A 6103-nucleotide genomic window follows, 5' to 3' on the forward strand; every position below is an offset into this window, starting at 1 on the left:
GAAACTGAAAGTGGCCTTTGACAGATCAGAGACTACATTGGCTAAATTAGAAGTGTTTTGTTCAGAATTCTCTATCTGTTGCTGAGAAGATGATGGATATGGCTTGCTATTGCCCAGCCTGTTGCGTCCACCATTGTTAAAACCTTGTTGAGGTTTTTGTTGATCCTTCCATGAGAAATTTGGATGATTTCTCCATGATGAGTTATAGGTGTTTCCATAAGGTTCACCCATGTAATTAACCTCTGCCATGGCGGGGTTCTCAGGATCATAAGCTTCTTTAGAAGCTGCCTCTCTAGTACTGTTGGATGCATGTTGCAATCCATTCAGATTTTGAGAGATCATGTTGACCTGTTGAGTCAACACTTTGTTCTGAGCCAATATGGCATTCAGAGCATCAATTTCAAGAACTCCTTTCTTTTGAGGTATCCCATTGTTCACGGAATTCCTCTCAGAAGTGTACATGAACTGGTTATTTGCAACCATGTCAATGAGCTCTTGAGCCTCTTCAGGCGTTTTCTTCAGGTGAATAGATCCACCTGCAGAATGGTCCAATGACATTTTTGAAAATTCAGAGAGACCATAATAGAATATATCTAATATGGTCCATTCTGAAAACATGTCAGATGGACATCTTTTGGTCAGCTGCTCGTATCTTTCCCAAGCTTCATAGAGGGATTCACCATCTTTTTGTTTGAAGGTTTAAACATCCACTCTCAGCTTGCTCAACTTTTGAGGAGGAAAGAATTTATCTAAGAATGCAGTGACAAGCTTATCCCATGAGTCCAGGCTATCCTTGGGTTGTGAATCCAACCATACTCTAGCTTTGTCTCTTACAGCAAAAGGAAAAAGCATGAGTCTGTAGACTTCAGGATCAACTCCATTCGTCTTTACAGTCTCACAGATCTGCAAGAACTCAGTTAAAAACTGATAAGGATCTTCAGATGGAAGTCCATAAAACTTGCAATTTTGTTGCATTAATGCAACTAGCTGAGGTTTCAGCTCAAAGTTGTTGGCTCCAATGGCAGGAATGGAGATGCTTCTTCCATCAAACTTGGACGTTGGCTTTGTAAAATCACCAAGCATTCTCCTTGTATTATTATTATTACTTTCGGCTGCCATCTCTTTCTCTTGTTCGAAAATTTCTAAAAGGTTGCTTCTGGATTGTTGTAATTTAGCTTCTCTTAATTTTCTCTTCAGAGTCCTTTCAGGTTCTGGATCAATTTCAACAAGAGTGCCTTTATCCTTGTTCCTGCTCATATGAAAGAGAAGAAGACAAGAAAAGAAAGAGGAATCCTCTATGTCACAGTATAGAGATTCCTTTATGTTAGTAGAAAAAGAAGGGGGTAGAAGAATGAGGAGGGGGATTCGGATTTTGGATGAAGAGAGGTGAAGAGAAGTGTTAATAATTAAATAATTAAATAGAAGAAGAAAAGAGAAGAGAAAATTCGAAAATAAGTTTGAAAAGGAGTTAGTGATTTTCGAAAATTAGAGATAAATTGTAATTAAAATTAAAACGTGAAACAATTAATTTCAAAAGAATGTTTGGAAAAGGGATGAGATATTTTCGAAAATTAGAGAGGGAAAAGTAGTTAGGTGGTTTTGAAAAAGATAAGAAACAAACAAGAAGTTAGTTAGTTGATTGAAAAAGATTTGAAATCAAAATTGAAAAAGATAAGAAGATAGTTAGTTAGATAAGAATTTTTTTGAAATCAAATTTTGAAAAATAAAAGATAAAACAAAAAAAAGATTTAATTCAAAAATTTTGAAATTGTTTACTTCACTAACAAGAAATTACAAGATAAGATTCTAGAACTTAAAGATTGAACCTTTCTTAACAAGGAAGTAACAAACTTCAAATTTTTGAACCAATCACATCAATTGTTAGCAAATTTTCGAAAATTAGATGTAAAGATAAGAAAAAGATTTTGAACATAATTTAAAAAATGTTTTTTGAAATTTTCGAAAAATAGAAAAAAATGAAAAAGATATGATTTTTGAAAAAGATTTTGAAAAGATAAGATTTTTTTTTAAATTGAAATTTTGACTTGACTTGTAAAAAACAACTAATTTTGAAAATTTTTGACCAAGTCAACCCAAAATTTCGAAAATTTGGAGGGAAATAAGGAAAAGATATTTTTTTGATTTTTGACTTTTAATTATGAAAGAGAAAAACAACAAAAATACTTTATGCATGAAATTTTTGGATCAAAACAATGAATGCATGCAAGAATGCTATGAATGTCAAGATGAACACCAAGAACACTTTGAAGATCATGATGAACATCAAGAACAAAATTTTGAAAAATTTTTGATGCAAAGAAAACATGCAAGACACCAAACTTAGAAATCTTTAATGCATGGAAAATATGAATGCAAAGATGCACATGAAAAACAAGAAAAGACACAAAGCAAGAAAACATCAAGATCAAACAAGAAGACTTGTCAAGAACAACTTGAAGATCATGAAGAACACCATGAATGCATGGGATTTTCGAAAAAATGCAACAAAAATTTTTAAAGCATGCAATTGACACCAAACTTAAAAATTGACTCAAGACTCAAACAAGAAACACAAAATAATTTTTTTATTTTTATGATTTTATGAATTTTTTTGAATTTTTATTAATTTTTCTAAAATAAAGTTTAGAAAAACGAAAAATAAAAGAAAAATTTTGAAAAAGATTTTTGAAAAGAAAATTACCTAATCTGAGCAACAAGATGAACCGTCAGTTGTCCATACTCGAACAATCCCCGGCAACGGCGCCAAAAACTTGGTGTTGTTGCCGGATTAAAAACTTGGCACCATTGTGGGTTGGAAACAATTGTTTGAATTGTTGTTTGAAATTGATTGTTCCCCGGCAACGGCGCCAAAAACTTGGTGGACGAAATTGTGATCACATCAATGTAGTATTCTTTGTTGTTGTATGGAATCATTATTATGGCACTTATGTGTGGACACAACTCCGTTCAACTAACCAGCAAGTGTACTGGGTCGTCCAAGTAATACCTTACGTGAGTAAGGGTCGATCCCACAGAGATTGTTGGTATGAAGCAAGCTATGGTCATCTTGTAAATCCCAATCAGGCAGATATAAATTGGTTTATGGTTTTGGAAATTAATAATAAGAAAATAGATGATATATAATAAAAGGGATAGAACACTTATGCAGATTCATTGGTGGGAATTTCAGATAAGCATATGGAGATGCTGTATGGCTCAAGGACGCCTGCTCTCCTACTGCATCAACTCAATCCTTCTTACTCCTTTCCATGGCAAGCTGTGTATAGGGGTTCACCGTTCGATGATGGCTACTTTCTATCCTCTCGGGAAAATGGTCCTCTGCGGCTGTCACTCGCATGGCTAATCATCTGGAGGCATCACCTGGCCGAAGGCTACATCCCATCCTCGCAGTGAAAACTACGCTCACGCGCTCTGTCACAGCACGGCTAATCACTGGTTGGTTCCCGCGCCTACTGGAATAGAATCCCTTGATTCTTTTGCGTTTGTCATCACGCCCAGCACTTGCGAGTCTGAAGCACGTCACAGTCATTCATTACCGAAATTCTACTCGGAATACCACAGACAAGGTTAGACTTTCCGGATCCTCATAAATGCCGCCATCTATCTAGCTTATACCACGAAGATTCTGTTGGGGAATCTAAGAGATACACATTCAAGCTCGGTTGCATGTAGAACGGAAGTGGTTGTCAATCACGCGCGTTCATAAGTGAGAATGATAATGAGGGTTATCTAATCATCACATTCATCATGTTCTTGGGTGCGAATGAATATCTTGGAATAAGAATAAGAGAGAATTGAATACAAGAAAATAGAATTGCATTAATACTTGAGGTACAGCAGAGCTCCACACCCTTAATCTATGGTGTGCAGAAACTCCACCGTTGAAAATACATAAGTAAAAGGTTCAGGCATGGCCGAATGGCCAGCCCCCAAAACGTGATCACAGGATTCAAAATACAATCCAGGATGCGATTATGATAGTAAAAAGTTCTATTTATAATAAACTAGCTCCTAGGGTTTACATGAGTAAGTAATTGATGCATAAATCCACTTCCGGGGCCCACTTGGTGTATGTTTGGGCTGAGCTTGATCTATCCACGAGCTGAGGCTTTTCTTGGAGTTGAACTCCAAGTTATAACGTGTTTTGGGCGTTCAACTCCGGATCATGACGTTTTTCTGGCGTTTAACTTCAGACAGCAGCATGAACTTGGCGTTCAACGCCAAGTTACGTCGTCAATTTCCGAATAAAGTATGGACTATTATATATTGCTGGAAAGCTCTGGATGTCTACTTTCCAACGCCGTTGAGAGCGCGCCATTTGGAGTTCTTTAGCTCCAGAAAATCCATTTCGAGTGCAGGGAGGTCAGATTCCAACAGCATCAGCAGTCCTTTTGTCAGCCTTTTTCAGAGTTTTGCTCAAGTCCCTCAATTTCAGCCAGAATTTACCTGAAATCACAAAAAAACACACAAACTCATAGTAAAGTCCAGAAATATGAATTTAACATAAAAACTAATGAAAACATCCCTAAAAGTAGCTTGAACTTACTAAAAACTACCTAAAAATAATGCCAAAAAGCGTATAAATTATCCGCTCATCAATTATCATGAAAACCCTTGCAAGGTATAAGAACTCAACGTCCTATCCTAGTTATCCTTATCAATTGTGATGAGAATTGGCCATATGGGTATGTAAGCTCAGTGAAATAAGGCCTCAATCATATAAGTGTATACATACATTAAACAATGGAAATATAGAATCAAGCAAGACAAAGATCACAATTTTAGAGAGAATAACACACACCAAAAATAAAATATTAGTTGATAAAATGCAACCAATCAAATAAGCTCAAAAATCTCATAGGTTTTGTGTGTTCGAGCTCTAAACCATGTTCCAAAATAAAATTTCTTCAAACAAGTTTTTCAAAAAGTTTAATTCAAATTAGTGAAATGCTATAAAAATTTTCTTGAAAAAGAAAATATTACTTCAACCAAGTGGTAAAATATGCACAAAATCAAACAAATATGCAATCAAATATGCAAATGCAACAATGAACAAACAAAGAAAATAAAACATTGGTGTTGAGAGGAAGGTAACTAACCCATGGAAGTTGGTATCGACCTCCCCACATTTAAAGATTGCACCATCCTCGGTGCATGCTAAGATGTGCAAGTGGACGGGTTTCTTCAACTGATGCTTTTCTCAAAGGATTGTGCAAATGGACTTGTCTGTTGCCCCATTTAGACGTCTTCCGGTTCTCTTCCCGGTGGCCATCCTGAAAGAAGAGAAAAAGGAAGAAAAGTAACCCAAAAACAAAGATAGGAAACAAATAAAATATGGTTGGGTTAATGCCAAATAATGAGGGTCTCAAGTACATGGTTACTACAACATGTATGTGAGAAAGCAATAGAAGCACATGGCATACCAGTGGTGCAAAATTTGCAACAAATGGGGGAAGAGATAGTAGATAATGAAAGACAATATAAATTCATGTCAATACAAAAGGAATACAGGGATCATAAAAGATTGACATTGACAGAAAAATAATACCACCTAACATTGTAAAACAAGTCACTAAGCACCAAAATAATTCAAGAAAAGATGCAACAGTTGAATAAGAAAATTGTAACACCAATGAAAAAATAATAAATTTAGAAAAGAAAATAAATATATGCGTAAAATTAAAATGCAATGAATGAAATATGCAAATAAATTAAGTAAAATAGAATGAAGGAAAAGAAGGATGAGAAGCTAGAGAGATGAAGAAAAAGAAAGTAAGAAAGATGGAAGAAAGAAATAAAAAGGGAAAGAAAATATTTAGATTTGGGGAAGAAAAGATAAGATATTTGGCTGATCTGGAAAAGCTGTGCGCCGCATGTGACGCGGACGCGTGAATGACGCGTTCGCGCGGATAGCGCTTCTATGAAATGATGCGGACGCGTCATCCACGCGGTCGTGTGGATCGATTTATGCCATTAGCGCGAGGGTAGCCTCGCAGTCGCACAACTCTCTGTTTGAAACTCATATTGCCAAATTTTAGGGTGTCGCGGTCGCGTGGGGGACGCAATCGCGTGGTTGGTGATA

General features: G+C 36.0%; 1 non-coding gene across 1 annotated transcript; it reads left to right on the forward strand.

Moving 5' to 3' along the window:
* The first annotated feature begins 616 nt into the window (after positions 1-616).
* On the forward strand, positions 617-720 carry LOC130942728 (small nucleolar RNA R71). Its single transcript, XR_009071287.1, has one exon. It is a non-coding gene; the product is annotated as a small nucleolar RNA R71 (small nucleolar RNA).
* Positions 721-6103: the final 5383 nt, after the last annotated feature.

The sequence above is a fragment of the Arachis stenosperma genome, chromosome 7, assembly GCF_014773155.1.
Source record: "Arachis stenosperma cultivar V10309 chromosome 7, arast.V10309.gnm1.PFL2, whole genome shotgun sequence".
Lineage (NCBI taxonomy): Eukaryota > Viridiplantae > Streptophyta > Magnoliopsida > Fabales > Fabaceae > Arachis > Arachis stenosperma.